Consider the following 16,623-nt stretch of genomic DNA (forward strand, 5'->3'; position numbering starts at 1 on the left):
TGATCAGTGGTTTCAAGTTTGTATCCATACATTATTGACAAGCTGATCATAGAAATAAATAAAATACTTCTGCATTTCCTGCTATGTAAACACATTGCAAATAGGCTCACGATAACTCCTGATGAAGTCGGGTAGCTGATATTCAGAGCTTAAATAGCCAAATTGATTATTCACAGGAATCGGGACTAATAAAACCAATGCAATGGTCTGTTTTACAAAGGGCCTACCACATGGATGGGCATTCATAAACTTCCATTGCGGTAGGCTACACCCTAGTAAGCATGAGCCCAAGCCCAAGTCTTTTTTTGTTCCTGTTCAGACTTATTTTTTGGTGTTTTACAAACGGTAGGCTTACCACATCAGTAAGCACAGACCGACGTTGACGTCGTTTGGAAATATTTTTGTTGGTGCATTTCGGACCGGCATTGATTTCCACATCCAAGGACATTGGTTTTGGGTATTTGGTCATAGACGTCTATGAATTACATAATTTCAACTTTCATTCAGAACCATAAATGAACCTTATTTCATCGTCCGGAAAATACATATTTTCAACGTCTGGAAAATATGTCTTTTCACCTTTCATTCTGAACCAAAGTTTTACCTAACTTCATTGTCTTTTTTATGTTTTTTTCAATGTAATTTTGCTTTTCTAGTGTTGCGGGGGATGGCATTTTATGATCTCACCTATGGTGTCAGAAAGGCAAGGACCGGCCCTGATTAGAGGAGTCGTCAGCTCATTCACTCTCTAAATTATCAAATTAAGTACAGTCTTCTCCAGACTGTCTGAGTGTGTGTGTTTATGAAAAAGAGATTGCACACAATTGGTAGACACTCTAACACTCTAGTTGGTAGACACTAACACTCTAGTTGGTAGACACTAACACTCTAGTTGGTAAACACTCCAACACTCTCTAGTAACACTCTAGTTGGTAAACCCTCCAACACTCTTTAGTTGGTAGACATTCTAACAGTCTAGTTGGTAGACACTGAGGGTTGAGTGTCTGCAGGTTTTTGGTTTTTCCTTTCAATTAAGACCTAGACAACCAGGTGAGGGGAGGTCCTTACTAATTAGAGACCTTCATTCATCAATAAAGTACAAGGGTGAAGCAAAAACCAACTGACACACGACCCTCCGTGGAATGAGTTTGCCACTTGTGCTATAGAGACTCTATGAAATGATAGTCATTTCACTCCAGCAGCTGACACTGTGAATGGACTGGTGTTGTGGAGATTATTCCCTGGCCTGCCTCTATAAATGGGGAAGCTCATAGTCACAGCTGTAGCAAAGTGTGTGTATGTCTGTGTGTGTGTGTGTGTGTGTGTGTGTGTGTGTGTGTGTGTGTGTGTGTGTGTGTGTGTGTGTGTGTGTGTGTGTGTGTGTGTGTGTGTGTGTGTGCGTGTGCGTGTGGGTGTGTGTGTCAGCTCCTTCATTTAATTTCAGTGCTGTTCTGGGCACCAGTGAAGTACCATTAAGGTCGTCTTTACACAGAACATCCTGTTTATGTCTGCTGAGCCAACAGAGTTACTGATGTAAAACAGATTGAAACAGACCATAATATTCACCTGGACATTCAGATGACCCTCTGCTTCTCTCTAAAGCAGTTAGAGAGAAAAGGGAATGGAAGCCAAGAGAGCGGGGCTAACTGCTACAATCAGGTCTCCTTTTCAAGTATGTCGTTTACTTTCTGCTTTTGAATTGTTGTGGTCTCTGCCGGTTAAGACCGCCTACCTAATTTCTATGCAGATATATGCAAATGTAATCATCAGCCAAGCAGGGTTTGATTTCCACCTTTTCATGTGTGACCTTGCTTATTAGAAAACACTAACAATCATTGTCAGGAGGCTGTCACAATGTTGGAAAGGAATGCTGTAGAGAAGGGCACAGGATGTGGCAGGGAGACAGGTGTTGATGTGACACCCCATCATATTTACAGTCTCAGTCACACCTGCTAGGGCTTCCTGTAATGCAGGAGCACAGGGGGAGGGCTTGTATACACCTCCTCCAATCATGTTTAAGAAGCCTAGTCTCTGTGCTCTCAATCATAGACAGGTGGTCTGTTTAACCTATCGGCAGGCTTGAAGAGGAACACCTGTATTCTGGGTTGGTGCTTCTACATTAATACGGTGCAGAGTGGGAATGGGTTGGTGCTTCTACATTAATACAGTGCAGAGTGGGAATGGGTTGGTGCTTCTACATTAATACAGTGCAGAGTGGGAATGGGTTGGTTCTTCTACATTAATACAGTGCAGAGTGGGAATGGGTTGGTGGTTCTACACTAATACAGTGCAGAGTGGGAATGGGTTGGTGCTTCTACATTAATACAGTGCAGAGTGGGAATGGGTTGGTGCTTCTACATTAATACAGTGCAGAGTGGGAATGGGTTGGTGCTTCTACACTAATACAGTGCAGAGTGGGAATGGGTTGGTGCTTCTACATTAATACAGTGCAGAGTGGGAATGGGTTGGTGCTTCTACACTAATACAGTGCAGAGTGGGAATGGGTTGGTTCTTCTACACTAATACAGTGCAGAGTGGGAATGGGTTGGTTCTTCTACACTAATACAGTGCAGAGTGGGAATGGGTTGGTTCTTCTACACTAATACAGTGCAGAGTGGGAATGGGTTGGTGCTTCTACACTAATACAGTGCAGAGTGGGAATGAGTTGGTTCTTCTACACTAATACAGTGCAGAGTGGGAATGGGTTGGTGCTTCTACACTAATACAGTGCAGAGTGGGAATGGGTTGGTGCTTCTACATTAATACAGTGCAGAGTGGGAATGGGTTGTTGCTTCTACACTAATACAGTGCAGAGTGGGAATGGGTTGTTGCTTCTACACTAACACAGTGCAGAGTGGGAATGGGTTGGTGTTTCTATACTAACACAGTGCAGAGTGGGAATGGGTTGGTGTTTCTATACTAATACAGTGCAGAGTGGGAATGGGTTGGTGCTTCTATACTAATACAATGCAGAGTGGGAATGAGTTGGTGCTTCTACACTAATACAGTGCAGAGTGGGAATGGGTTGGTGCTTCTACACTAATACAGTGCAGAGTGGGACTGGGTTGGTGCTTCTATACTAATACAGTGCAGAGTGGAAACAGGTTGGTGCTTCTACATTAATACAGTGCAGAGTGGGAATGGGTTGGTGCTTCTACATTAATACAGTGCAGACTGGGAATGGGTTGGTGCTTCTATACTAATACAGTGCAGAGTGGGAACGGGTTGGTCCTTCTACATTAATACAGTGCAGAGTGGGAATGGGTTGGTGCTTCTACATTAATACAGTGCAGAGTGGGAATGAGTTAGTGCTTCTACATTAATACAGTGCAGAGTGGGAATGAGTTGTTGCTTCTACACTAATACAGTGCAGAGTGGGAATGGGTTGTTGCTTCTACACTAACACAGTGCAGAGTGGGAATGGGTTGGTGTTTCTATACTAACACAGTGCAGAGTGGGAATGGGTTGGTGTTTCTATACTAATACAGTGCAGAGTGGGAATGGGTTGGTGCTTCTATACTAATACAGTGCAGAATGGGTTGGTGCTTCTACACTAATACAGTGCAGAGTGGGAATGAGTTGGTGCTTCTACATTAATACAGTGCAGAGTGGGAATGAGTTGGTGCTTCTATACTAATACAGTGCAGAGTGGGAATGGGTTGGTGGTTCTACATTAATACAGTGCATTGTGGGAATGGGTTGGTGCTTCTACATTAATACAGTGCAGAGTGGGAATGGGTCGGTGCTTCTACACTAATACAGTGCAGAGTGGGAATGGGTTGGTGCTTCTACATTAATACAGTGCATTGTGGGAATGGGTTGGTGCTTCTATACTAATACAGTGCAGAATGGGTTGGTGCTTCTACATTAATACAGTGCATTGTGGGAATGGGTTGGTGCTTCTATACTAATACAGTGCAGAGTGGGAATGGGTTGGTCCTTCTACACTAATACAGTGCAGAGTGGGAATGGGTTGGTGCTTCTACACTAGTACAGTGCAGAGTGGGAATGGGTTGGTGGTTCTACACTAATACAGTGCAGAGTGGGAATGGGTTGGTGCTTCTACATTAATACAGTGCAGAGTGGGAATGGGTTGGTGCTTCTACATTAATACAGTGCAGAATGGGAATGGGTTGGTGCTTCTACATTAATACAGTGCAGAGTGGGAATGGGTTGGTGCTTCTACACTAATACAGTGCAGAGTGGGAATGGGTTGGTGCTTCTACATTAATACAGTGCAGAGTGGGAATGGGTTGGTGCTTCTACACTAATACAGTGCAGAGTGGGAATGGGTTGGTTCTTCTACACTAATACAGTGCAGAGTGGGAATGGGTTGGTTATTCTACACTAATACAGTGCAGAGTGGGAATGGGTTGGTTCTTCTACATTAATACAGTGCAGAGTTGGAATGGGTTGGTTCTTCTACACTAATACAGTGCAGAGTGGGAATGGGTTGGTTCTTCTACATTAAAACAGTGCAGAGTTGGAATGGGTTGGTTCTTCTACACTAATACAGTGCAGAGTGGGAATGGGTTGGTGCTTCTACACTAATACAGTGCAGAGTGGGAATGGGTTGGTTCTTCTACACTAATACAGTGCAGAGTGGGAATGGGTTGGTGCTTCTACACTAATACAGTGCAGAGTGGGAATGAGTTGGTTCTTCTACACTAATACAGTGCAGAGTGGGAATGGGTTGGTGCTTCTACACTAATACAATGCAGAGTGGGAATGGGTTGGTGCTTCTACGTTAATACAGTGCAGAGTGGGAATGGGTTGTTGCTTCTACACTAATACAGTGCAGAGTGGGAATGGGTTGTTGCTTCTACACTAACACAGTGCAGAGTGGGAATGGGTTGGTGTTTCTATACTAACACAGTGCAGAGTGGGAATGGGTTGGTGTTTCTATACTAATACAGTGCAGAGTGGGAATGGGTTGGTGCTTCTATACTAATACAATGCAGAGTGGGAATGAGTTGGTGCTTCTACACTAATACAGTGCAGAGTGGGAATGGGTTGGTGCTTCTACACTAATACAGTGCAGAGTGGGAATGGGTTGGTGCTTCTACATTAATACAGTGCAGAGTGGGAATGGGTTGGTGCTTCTACACTAATACAGTGCAGAGTGGGAATGGGTTGGTGCTTCTACACTAATACAGTGCAGAGTGGGAATGGGTTGGTGCTTCTACATTAATACAGTGCAGAGTGGGAATGGGTTGTTGCTTCTACACTAATACAGTGCAGAGTAGGAATGGGTTGTTGCTTCTACACTAACACAGTGCAGAGTGGGAATGGGTTGGTGTTTCTATACTAACACAGTGCAGAGTGGGAATGGGTTGGTGTTTCTATACTAATACAGTGCAGAGTGGGAATGGGTTGGTGCTTCTATACTAATACAATGCAGAGTGGGAATGAGTTGGTGCTTCTACACTAATACAGTGCAGAGTGGGAATGGGTTGGTGCTTCTACACTAATACAGTGCAGAGTGGGACTGGGTTGGTGCTTCTATACTAATACAGTGCAGAGTGGAAACAGGTTGGTGCTTCTACATTAATACAGTGCAGAGTGGGAATGGGTTGGTGCTTCTACATTAATACAGTGCAGACTGGGAATGGGTTGGTGCTTCTATACTAATACAGTGCAGAGTGGGAACACATTAATACAGTGCAGAGTGGGAATGGGTTGGTGCTTCTACATTAATACAGTGCAGAGTGGGAATGAGTTAGTGCTTCTACATTAATACAGTGCAGAGTGGGAATGAGTTGTTGCTTCTACACTAATACAGTGCAGAGTGGGAATGGGTTGTTGCTTCTACACTAACACAGTGCAGAGTGGGAATGGGTTGGTGTTTCTATACTAACACAGTGCAGAGTGGGAATGGGTTGGTGTTTCTATACTAATACAGTGCAGAGTGGGAATGGGTTGGTGCTTCTATACTAATACAGTGCAGAATGGGTTGGTGCTTCTACACTAATACAGTGCAGAGTGGGAATGAGTTGGTGCTTCTACATTAATACAGTGCAGAGTGGGAATGAGTTGGTGCTTCTATACTAATACAGTGCAGAGTGGGAATGGGTTGGTGGTTCTACATTAATACAGTGCATTGTGGGAATGGGTTGGTGCTTCTACATTAATACAGTGCAGAGTGGGAATGGGTGCTTCTACACTAATACAGTGCAGAGTGGGAATGGGTTGGTGCTTCTACATTAATACAGTGCATTGTGGGAATGGGTTGGTGCTTCTATACTAATACAGTGCAGAATGGGTTGGTGCTTCTACATTAATACAGTGCATTGTGGGAATGGGTTGGTGCTTCTATACTAATACAGTGCAGAGTGGGAATGGGTTGGTCCTTCTACACTAATACAGTGCAGAGTGGGAATGGGTTGGTGCTTCTACAGTGCAGAGTGGGAATGGGTTGGTGGTTCTACACTAATACAGTGCAGAGTGGGAATGGGTTGGTGCTTCTACATTAATACAGTGCAGAGTGGGAATGGGTTGGTGCTTCTACATTAATACAGTGCAGAATGGGAATGGGTTGGTGCTTCTACATTAATACAGTGCAGAGTGGGAATGGGTTGGTGCTTCTACACTAATACAGTGCAGAGTGGGAATGGGTTGGTGCTTCTACATTAATACAGTGCAGAGTGGGAATGGGTTGGTGCTTCTACACTAATACAGTGCAGAGTGGGAATGGGTTGGTTCTTCTACACTAATACAGTGCAGAGTGGGAATGGGTTGGTTATTCTACACTAATACAGTGCAGAGTGGGAATGGGTTGGTTCTTCTACATTAATACAGTGCAGAGTTGGAATGGGTTGGTTCTTCTACACTAATACAGTGCAGAGTGGGAATGGGTTGGTTCTTCTACATTAAAACAGTGCAGAGTTGGAATGGGTTGGTTCTTCTACACTAATACAGTGCAGAGTGGGAATGGGTTGGTGCTTCTACACTAATACAGTGCAGAGTGGGAATGGGTTGGTTCTTCTACACTAATACAGTGCAGAGTGGGAATGGGTTGGTGCTTCTACACTAATACAGTGCAGAGTGGGAATGAGTTGGTTCTTCTACACTAATACAGTGCAGAGTGGGAATGGGTTGGTGCTTCTACACTAATACAATGCAGAGTGGGAATGGGTTGGTGCTTCTACGTTAATACAGTGCAGAGTGGGAATGGGTTGTTGCTTCTACACTAATACAGTGCAGAGTGGGAATGGGTTGTTGCTTCTACACTAACACAGTGCAGAGTGGGAATGGGTTGGTGTTTCTATACTAACACAGTGCAGAGTGGGAATGGGTTGGTGTTTCTATACTAATACAGTGCAGAGTGGGAATGGGTTGGTGCTTCTATACTAATACAATGCAGAGTGGGAATGAGTTGGTGCTTCTACACTAATACAGTGCAGAGTGGAATGGGTTGGTGCTTCTACACTAATACAGTGCAGAGTGGGAATGGGTTGGTGCTTCTACATTAATACAGTGCAGAGTGGGAATGGGTTGGTGCTTCTACATTAATACAGTGCAGAGTGGGAATGGGTTGGTGCTTCTACACTAATACAGTGCAGAGTGGGAATGGGTTGGTGCTTCTACACTAATACAGTGCAGAGTGGGAATGGGTTGGTGCTTCTACATTAATACAGTGCAGAGTGGGAATGGGTTGTTGCTTCTACACTAATACAGTGCAGAGTAGGAATGGTTGTTGCTTCTACACTAACACAGTGCAGAGTGGGAATGGGTTGGTGTTTCTATACTAACACAGTGCAGAGTGGGAATGGGTTGGTGTTTCTATACTAATACAGTGCAGAGTGGGAATGGGTTGGTGCTTCTATACTAATACAATGCAGAGTGGGAATGAGTTGGTGCTTCTACACTAATACAGTGCAGAGTGGGAATGGGTTGGTGCTTCTACACTAATACAGTGCAGAGTGGGACTGGGTTGGTGCTTCTATACTAATACAGTGCAGAGTGGAAACAGGTTGGTGCTTCTACATTAATACAGTGCAGAGTGGGAATGGGTTGGTGCTTCTACATTAATACAGTGCAGACTGGGAATGGGTTGGTGCTTCTATACTAATACAGTGCAGAGTGGGAACGGGTTGGTCCTTCTACATTAATACAGTGCAGAGTGGGAATGGGTTGGTGCTTCTACATTAATACAGTGCAGAGTGGGAATGAGTTAGTGCTTCTACATTAATACAGTGCAGAGTGGGAATGAGTTGTTGCTTCTACACTAATACAGTGCAGAGTGGGAATGGGTTGTTGCTTCTACAACACAGTGCAGAGTGGGAATGGGTTGGTGTTTCTATACTAACACAGTGCAGAGTGGGAATGGGTTGGTGTTTCTATACTAATACAGTGCAGAGTGGGAATGGGTTGGTGCTTCTATACTAATACAGTGCAGAATGGGTTGGTGCTTCTACACTAATACAGTGCAGAGTGGGAATGAGTTGGTGCTTCTACATTAATACAGTGCAGAGTGGGAATGAGTTGGTGCTTCTATACTAATACAGTGCAGAGTGGGAATGGGTTGGTGGTTCTACATTAATACAGTGCATTGTGGGAATGGGTTGGTGCTTCTACATTAATACAGTGCAGAGTGGGAATGGGTCGGTGCTTCTACACTAATACAGTGCAGAGTGGGAATGGGTTGGTGCTTCTACATTAATACAGTGCATTGTGGGAATGGGTTGGTGCTTCTATACTAATACAGTGCAGAATGGGTTGGTGCTTCTACATTAATACAGTGCATTGTGGGAATGGGTTGGTGCTTCTATACTAATACAGTGCAGAGTGGGAATGGGTTGGTCCTTCTACACTAATACAGTGCAGAGTGGGAATGGGTTGGTGCTTCTACACTAGTACAGTGCAGAGTGGGAATGGGTTGGTGGTTCTACACTAATACAGTGCAGAGTGGGAATGGGTTGGTGCTTCTACATTAATACAGTGCAGAGTGGGAATGGGTTGGTGCTTCTACATTAATACAGTGCAGAATGGGAATGGGTTGGTGCTTCTACATTAATACAGTGCAGAGTGGGAATGGGTTGGTGCTTCTACACTAATACAGTGCAGAGTGGGAATGGGTTGGTGCTTCTACATTAATACAGTGCAGAGTGGGAATGGGTTGGTGCTTCTACACTAATACAGTGCAGAGTGGGAATGGGTTGGTTCTTCTACACTAATACAGTGCAGAGTGGGAATGGGTTGGTTATTCTACACTAATACAGTGCAGAGTGGGAATGGGTTGGTTCTTCTACATTAATACAGTGCAGAGTTGGAATGGGTTGGTTCTTCTACACTAATACAGTGCAGAGTGGGAATGGGTTGGTTCTTCTACATTAAAACAGTGCAGAGTTGGAATGGGTTGGTTCTTCTACACTAATACAGTGCAGAGTGGGAATGGGTTGGTGCTTCTACACTAATACAGTGCAGAGTGGGAATGGGTTGGTTCTTCTACACTAATACAGTGCAGAGTGGGAATGGGTTGGTGCTTCTACACTAATACAGTGCAGAGTGGGAATGAGTTGGTTCTTCTACACTAATACAGTGCAGAGTGGGAATGGGTTGGTGCTTCTACACTAATACAATGCAGAGTGGGAATGGGTTGGTGCTTCTACGTTAATACAGTGCAGAGTGGGAATGGGTTGTTGCTTCTACACTAATACAGTGCAGAGTGGGAATGGGTTGTTGCTTCTACACTAACACAGTGCAGAGTGGGAATGGGTTGGTGTTTCTATACTAACACAGTGCAGAGTGGGAATGGGTTGGTGTTTCTATACTAATACAGTGCAGAGTGGGAATGGGTTGGTGCTTCTATACTAATACAATGCAGAGTGGGAATGAGTTGGTGCTTCTACACTAATACAGTGCAGAGTGGGAATGGGTTGGTGCTTCTACACTAATACAGTGCAGAGTGGGAATGGGTTGGTGCTTCTACATTAATACAGTGCAGAGTGGGAATGGGTTGGTGCTTCTACACTAATACAGTGCAGAGTGGGAATGGGTTGGTGCTTCTATACTAATACAATGCAGAGTGGGAATGAGTTGGTGCTTCTACACTAATACAGTGCAGAGTGGGAATGGGTTGGTGCTTCTACACTAATACAGTGCAGAGTGGGAATGGGTTGGTGCTTCTACATTAATACAGTGCAGAGTGGGAATGGGTTGGTGCTTCTACACTAATACAGTGCAGAGTGGGAATGGGTTGGTGCTTCTACATTAATACAGTGCAGAGTGGGAATGGGTTGGTGCTTCTACACTAATACAGTGCAGAGTGGGAATGGGTTGGTTCTTCTACACTAATACAGTGCAGAGTGGGAATGGGTTGGTTATTCTACACTAATACAGTGCAGAGTGGGAATGGGTTGGTTCTTCTACATTAATACAGTGCAGAGTTGGAATGGGTTGGTTCTTCTACACTAATACAGTGCAGAGTGGGAATGGGTTGGTTCTTCTACATTAAAACAGTGCAGAGTTGGAATGGGTTGGTTCTTCTACACTAATACAGTGCAGAGTGGGAATGGGTTGGTGCTTCTACACTAATACAGTGCAGAGTGGGAATGGGTTGGTTCTTCTACACTAATACAGTGCAGAGTGGGAATGGGTTGGTGCTTCTACACTAATACAGTGCAGAGTGGGAATGAGTTGGTTCTTCTACACTAATACAGTGCAGAGTGGGAATGGGTTGGTGCTTCTACACTAATACAATGCAGAGTGGGAATGGGTTGGTGCTTCTACGTTAATACAGTGCAGAGTGGGAATGGGTTGTTGCTTCTACACTAATACAGTGCAGAGTGGGAATGGGTTGTTGCTTCTACACTAACACAGTGCAGAGTGGGAATGGGTTGGTGTTTCTATACTAACACAGTGCAGAGTGGGAATGGGTTGGTGTTTCTATACTAATACAGTGCAGAGTGGGAATGGGTTGGTGCTTCTATACTAATACAATGCAGAGTGGGAATGAGTTGGTGCTTCTACACTAATACAGTGCAGAGTGGGAATGGGTTGGTGCTTCTACACTAATACAGTGCAGAGTGGGACTGGGTTGGTGCTTCTATACTAATACAGTGCAGAGTGGAAACAGGTTGGTGCTTCTACATTAATACAGTGCAGAGTGGGAATGGGTTGGTGCTTCTACATTAATACAGTGCAGACTGGGAATGGGTTGATGCTTCTATACTAATACAGTGCAGAGTGGGAACGGGTTGGTCCTTCTACATTAATACAGTGCAGAGTGGGAATGGGTTGGTGCTTCTACATTAATACAGTGCAGAGTGGGAATGAGTTGGGGCTTCTACATTAATACAGTGCAGAGTGGGAATGAGTTAGTGCTTCTACATTAATACAGTGCAGAGTGGGAATGAGTTGGTGCTTCTATACTAATACAGTGCAGAGTGGGAATGGGTTGGTGGTTCTACATTAATACAGTGTATTGTGGGAATGGGTTGGTGCTTCTACATTAATACAGTGCAGAGTGGGAATGGGTCGGTGCTTCTACACTAATACAGTGCAGAGTGGGAATGGGTTGGTGCTTCTACATTAATACAGTGCATTGTGGGAATGGGTTGGTGCTTCTATACTAATACAGTGCAGAATGGGTTGGTGCTTCTACATTAATACAGTGCATTGTGGGAATGGGTTGGTGCTCCTATACTAATACAGTGCAGAGTGGGAATGGGTTGGTCCTTCTACACTAATACAGTGCAGAGTGGGAATGGGTTGGTGCTTCTACACTAGTACAGTGCAGAGTGGGAATGGGTTGGTGGTTCTACATTAATACAGTGCATTGTGGGAATGGGTTGGTGCTTCTACATTAATACAGTGCAGAGTGGGAATGGGTCGGTGCTTCTACACTAATACAGTGCAGAGTGGGAATGGGTTGGTGCTTCTACATTAATACAGTGCATTGTGGGAATGGGTTGGTGCTTCTATACTAATACAGTGCAGAGTGGGAATGGGTTGGTCCTTCTACACTAATACAGTGCAGAGTGGGAATGGGTTGGTGCTTCTACACTAGTACAGTGCAGAGTGGGAATGGGTTGGTGGTTCTACATTAATACAGTGCATTGTGGGAATGGGTTGGTGCTTCTACATTAATACAGTGCAGAGTGGGAATGGGTCGGTGCTTCTACACTAATACAGTGCAGAGTGGGAATGGGTTGGTGCTTCTACATTAATACAGTGCATTGTGGGAATGGGTTGGTACTTCTATACTAATACAGTGCAGAATGGGTTGGTGCTTCTACATTAATACAGTGCATTGTGGGAATGGGTTGGTGCTTCTATACTAATACAGTGCAGAGTGGGAATGGGTTGGTCCTTCTACACTAATACAGTGCAGAGTGGGAATGGGTTGGTACTTCTACACTAGTACAGTGCAGAGTGGGAATGGGTTGGTGGTTCTACACTAATACAGTGCAGAGTGGGAATGGGTTGGTGCTTCTACATTAATACAGTGCAGAGTGGGAATGGGTTGGTGCTTCTACATTAATACAGTGCAGAGTGGGAATGGGTTGGTGCTTCTACACTAATACAGTGCAGAGTGGGAATGGGTTGGTGCTTCTACATTAATACAGTGCAGAGTGGGAATGGGTTGGTGCTTCTACACTAATACAGTGCAGAGTGGGAATGGGTTGGTTCTTCTACACTAATACAGTGCAGAGTGGGAATGGGTTGGTTATTCTACACTAATACAGTGCAGAGTGGGAATGGGTTGGTGCTTCTACATTAATACAGTGCAGAGTGGGAATGGGTTGGTGCTTCTACATTAATACAGTGCAGAGTGGGAATGGGTTGGTGCTTCTACATTAATACAGTGCAGAGTGGGAATGGGTCGGTGCTTCTACACTAATACAGTGCAGAGTGGGAATGGGTTGGTGCTTCTACATTAATACAGTGCATTTTGGGAATGGGTTGGTGCTTCTATACTAATACAGTGCAGAATGGGTTGGTGCTTCTACACTAATACAGTGCAGAGTGGGAATGAGTTGGTGCTTCTACATTAATACAGTGCAGAGTGGGAATGAGTTGGTGCTTCTATACTAATACAGTGCAGAGTGGGAATGGGTTGGTGGTTCTACATTAATACAGTGCATTGTGGGAATGGGTTGGTGCTTCTACATTAATACAGTGCAGAGTGGGAATGGGTCGGTGCTTCTACACTAATACAGTGCAGAGTGGGAATGGGTTGGTGGTTCTACATTAATACAGTGCATTGTGGGAATGGGTTGGTGCTTCTATACTAATACAGTGCAGAATGGGTTGGTGCTTCTACATTAATACAGTGCATTGTGGGAATGGGTTGGTGCTTCTACATTAATACAGTGCAGAGTGGGAATGGGTTGGTGCTTCTACACTAATACAGTGCAGAGTGGGAATGGGTTGGTTCTTCTACATTAAAACAGTGCAGAGTTGGAATGGGTTGGTTCTTCTACACTAATACAGTGCAGAGTGGGAATGGGTTGGTGCTTCTACACTAATACAGTGCAGAGTGGGAATGGGTTGGTTCTTCTACATTAAAACAGTGCAGAGTTGGAATGGGTTGGTTCTTCTACACTAATACAGTGCAGAGTGGGAATGGGTTGGTGCTTCTACACTAATACAGTGCAGAGTGGGAATGGGTTGGTTCTTCTACACTAATACAGTGCAGAGTGGGAATGGGTTGGTGCTTCTACACTAATACAGTGCAGAGTGGGAATGAGTTGGTTCTTCTACACTAATACAGTGCAGAGTGGGAATGGGTTGGTGCTTCTACACTAATACAGTGCAGAGTGGGAATGGGTTGGTGCTTCTACGTTAATACAGTGCAGAGTGGGAATGGGTTGTTGCTTCTACACTAATACAGTGCAGAGTGGGAATGGGTTGTTGCTTCTACACTAACACAGTGCAGAGTGGGAATGGGTTGGTGTTTCTATACTAACACAGTGCAGAGTGGGAATGGGTTGGTGTTTCTATACTAATACAGTGCAGAGTGGGAATGGGTTGGTGCTTCTATACTAATACAATGCAGAGTGGGAATGAGTTGGTGCTTCTACACTAATACAGTGCAGAGTGGGAATGGGTTGGTGCTTCTACACTAATACAGTGCAGAGTGGGACTGGGTTGGTGCTTCTATACTAATACAGTGCAGAGTGGAAACAGGTTGGTGCTTCTACATTAATACAGTGCAGAGTGGGAATGGGTTGGTGCTTCTACATTAATACAGTGCAGACTGGGAATGGGTTGGTGCTTCTATACTAATACAGTGCAGAGTGGGAACGGGTTGGTCCTTCTACATTAATACAGTGCAGAGTGGGAATGGGTTGGTGCTTCTACATTAATACAGTGCAGAGTGGGAATGAGTTGGGGCTTCTACATTAATACAGTGCAGAGTGGGAATGAGTTAGTGCTTCTACATTAATACAGTGCAGAGTGGGAATGAGTTGGTGCTTCTATACTAATACAGTGCAGAGTGGGAATGGGTTGGTTCTTCTACACTAATACAGTGCAGAGTGGGAATGGGTTGGTGCTTCTACACTAATACAGTGCAGAGTGGGAATGAGTTGGTTCTTCTACACTAATACAGTGCAGAGTGGGAATGGGTTGGTGCTTCTACACTAATACAATGCAGAGTGGGAATGGGTTGGTGCTTCTACGTTAATACAGTGCAGAGTGGGAATGGGTTGTTGCTTCTACACTAATACAGTGCAGAGTGGGAATGGGTTGTTGCTTCTACACTAACACAGTGCAGAGTGGGAATGGGTTGGTGTTTCTATACTAACACAGTGCAGAGTGGGAATGGGTTGGTGTTTCTATACTAATACAGTGCAGAGTGGGAATGGGTTGGTGCTTCTATACTAATACAATGCAGAGTGGGAATGAGTTGGTGCTTCTACACTAATACAGTGCAGAGTGGGAATGGGTTGGTGCTTCTACACTAATACAGTGCAGAGTGGGACTGGGTTGGTGCTTCTATACTAATACAGTGCAGAGTGGAAACAGGTTGGTGCTTCTACATTAATACAGTGCAGAGTGGGAATGGGTTGGTGCTTCTACATTAATACAGTGCAGACTGGGAATGGGTTGATGCTTCTATACTAATACAGTGCAGAGTGGGAACGGGTTGGTCCTTCTACATTAATACAGTGCAGAGTGGGAATGGGTTGGTGCTTCTACATTAATACAGTGCAGAGTGGGAATGAGTTGGGGCTTCTACATTAATACAGTGCAGAGTGGGAATGAGTTAGTGCTTCTACATTAATACAGTGCAGAGTGGGAATGAGTTGGTGCTTCTATACTAATACAGTGCAGAGTGGGAATGGGTTGGTGGTTCTACATTAATACAGTGTATTGTGGGAATGGGTTGGTGCTTCTACATTAATACAGTGCAGAGTGGGAATGGGTCGGTGCTTCTACACTAATACAGTGCAGAGTGGGAATGGGTTGGTGCTTCTACATTAATACAGTGCATTGTGGGAATGGGTTGGTGCTTCTATACTAATACAGTGCAGAATGGGTTGGTGCTTCTACATTAATACAGTGCATTGTGGGAATGGGTTGGTGCTCCTATACTAATACAGTGCAGAGTGGGAATGGGTTGGTCCTTCTACACTAATACAGTGCAGAGTGGGAATGGGTTGGTGCTTCTACACTAGTACAGTGCAGAGTGGGAATGGGTTGGTGGTTCTACATTAATACAGTGCATTGTGGGAATGGGTTGGTGCTTCTACATTAATACAGTGCAGAGTGGGAATGGGTCGGTGCTTCTACACTAATACAGTGCAGAGTGGGAATGGGTTGGTGCTTCTACATTAATACAGTGCATTGTGGGAATGGGTTGGTGCTTCTATACTAATACAGTGCAGAGTGGGAATGGTTGGTCCTTCTACACTAATACAGTGCAGAGTGGGAATGGGTTGGTGCTTCTACACTAGTACAGTGCAGAGTGGGAATGGGTTGGTGGTTCTACATTAATACAGTGCATTGTGGGAATGGGTTGGTGCTTCTACATTAATACAGTGCAGAGTGGGAATGGGTCGGTGCTTCTACACTAATACAGTGCAGAGTGGGAATGGGTTGGTGCTTCTACATTAATACAGTGCATTGTGGGAATGGGTTGGTACTTCTATACTAATACAGTGCAGAATGGGTTGGTGCTTCTACATTAATACAGTGCATTGTGGGAATGGGTTGGTGCTTCTATACTAATACAGTGCAGAGTGGGAATGGGTTGGTCCTTCTACACTAATACAGTGCAGAGTGGGAATGGGTTGGTACTTCTACACTAGTACAGTGCAGAGTGGGAATGGGTTGGTGGTTCTACACTAATACAGTGCAGAGTGGAATGGGTTGGTGCTTCTACATTAATACAGTGCAGAGTGGGAATGGGTTGGTGCTTCTACATTAATACAGTGCAGAGTGGGAATGGGTTGGTGCTTCTACATTAATACAGTGCAGAGTGGGAATGGGTTGGTGCTTCTACACTAATACAGTGCAGAGTGGGAATGGGTTGGTGCTTCTACATTAATACAGTGCAGAGTGGGAATGGGTTGGTGCTTCTACACTAATACAGTGCAGAGTGGGAATGGGTTGGTTCTTCTACACTAATACAGTGCAGAGTGGGAATGGGTTGGTTATTCTACACTAATACAG

At 44.5% G+C, this 16,623-nt stretch overlaps 1 protein-coding gene across 1 annotated transcript in view; it reads left to right on the forward strand.

The window, feature by feature from the left end:
• LOC115130060 (ecto-NOX disulfide-thiol exchanger 2-like) overlaps nucleotides 1-16,623 on the forward strand; it is a 203,399-nt gene that overhangs the window by 97,521 nt on the left and 89,255 nt on the right. The window lies entirely within an intron of this gene.

The sequence above is a fragment of the Oncorhynchus nerka genome, linkage group LG6 (genome assembly GCF_034236695.1).
Source record: "Oncorhynchus nerka isolate Pitt River linkage group LG6, Oner_Uvic_2.0, whole genome shotgun sequence".
NCBI classification, from domain to species: Eukaryota; Metazoa; Chordata; class Actinopteri; order Salmoniformes; family Salmonidae; genus Oncorhynchus; species Oncorhynchus nerka.